Source organism: Kryptolebias marmoratus, linkage group LG16 (genome assembly GCF_001649575.2).
Source record: "Kryptolebias marmoratus isolate JLee-2015 linkage group LG16, ASM164957v2, whole genome shotgun sequence".
NCBI lineage: Eukaryota > Metazoa > Chordata > Actinopteri > Cyprinodontiformes > Rivulidae > Kryptolebias > Kryptolebias marmoratus.
The window spans coordinates 1,220,877-1,222,339 of NC_051445.1; the positions used below are offsets into that span (position 1 = coordinate 1,220,877).

The window sequence follows — 1,463 nt, forward strand, 5'->3', positions numbered from 1 at the left end:
GGGGGGGCAGAGGCACAGCTACAGAGATTTACCTTGGGTGTCCTTTAGTTTAATGTTACAAGAAAAGTTTACTTTTACACCTAATTTCCCTCAGATGTGTCTGAAATCTGTCTGAGCCTTTTTCTGACCAGATTCTTTGGTCATTATTTAGTTTTCTTATAACAAAAAATTACAATAACTGCTTAACTTAAACATATATGTAACAACAATTTGTACATGTCAAAATAATTTACAGACAAAAAAAATCTGCCTTTAAAAACTAAACCGTGGTCTGCAGCAGCTGTGGATGAATACGTACAGGAGGTTGGTTTAAAAAGTGTAGATTCAATAAAAGTTCACAGTTTTCCTTTGTATTCAGATGCACAGTGCTGAATTTTTAACATCAGTTAAACATTTACATCTGAAGACAAGAGTGGAATTAAACGGTGTTAAACACGTGTTAGCTAAAGTAATACATCTGATTCAGATTGGGGGGCAGAGTCAGTCAGAAATGTTTTGAAAAAAGAATGCAAAAAATTGAAGATTTTGTTTTTTTCAGATATGAGACGTAGAAACTCTCAGGATTGAAAAGCACCAGCAGTTAGTTGACTTTTGGTGAAACAGTTTTAAAATTCCAGAGTGGTTTGAGTGAACTCCAAACTGCTGAGAGAAGTTTTCTGCAGACGTTATTCACGAATTTCTATTAACCAGACTATAAATACGGTGCCAACATATATATATTTTTTTACATTGGCAGCTGCCACCTGGTGCCACCCCCTAGAACCACCCCTGGGTATGATGGGAGGGGGGGGGCTCACAGGATGCTCTTAAAGGGTGACTCAGCAAGAAGTAGCACCATGATGCGGGGCGTGGGGGAAGAATCCCTTAAATCTGAGGGTTTGTTTGTTTGTTTTTTTCCCTAGAAGCTAAGTTAGCTTTAAAGGAGGACAGGGACACATTTTTATTGGTTATTTTTTGTGATAAACGTTTAAAGGTACTCATTGCAAAGTAAGGATTCCAACATAAAAAAGATTACCCTGAACTACATCAAGTGAGTTTACTGCAGTAGTTTTTGAGCTATAGTGATATGCATAAATGAAATGTGGGTACGTACTCAATGTAAACAAAGCACTCTACTGAAAAGCACGTGGAAGCTCGGTTGACCTACATTAGACTGGCTCAATAAATATGGTTATTTTCAGCCTCTTCCAGTGTTTCTGTAGGTACAGTTCTCATCCAGTCTTAAATTTTAAAATTTAAGGACACATTAATCATCAACATGAAGAAAATAAATGCGCAGATTTTGTCTGATTTTATTAATTTCATTTGTCTGGTCTTCAGGACTTTGCCGTGAGTCCCTTTTAATGGTCAAGAGAGAGAAAAAGACGGTTGTAGCATCTCAGTCACGCCTTGAGCACGCTCTCAACGCCACATGGTTGTCTGTCATGATAGGCGGTGGGGGTGGGGGTGGGGGGAGACGGGAG

At 38.6% G+C, this 1,463-nt stretch overlaps 1 protein-coding gene across 1 annotated transcript in view; it reads left to right on the top strand.

Moving 5' to 3' along the window:
* mex3a (mex-3 RNA binding family member A) overlaps window positions 1-1,463 on the top strand; it is a 7,036-nt gene that overhangs the window by 1,326 nt on the left and 4,247 nt on the right. The window lies entirely within an intron of this gene.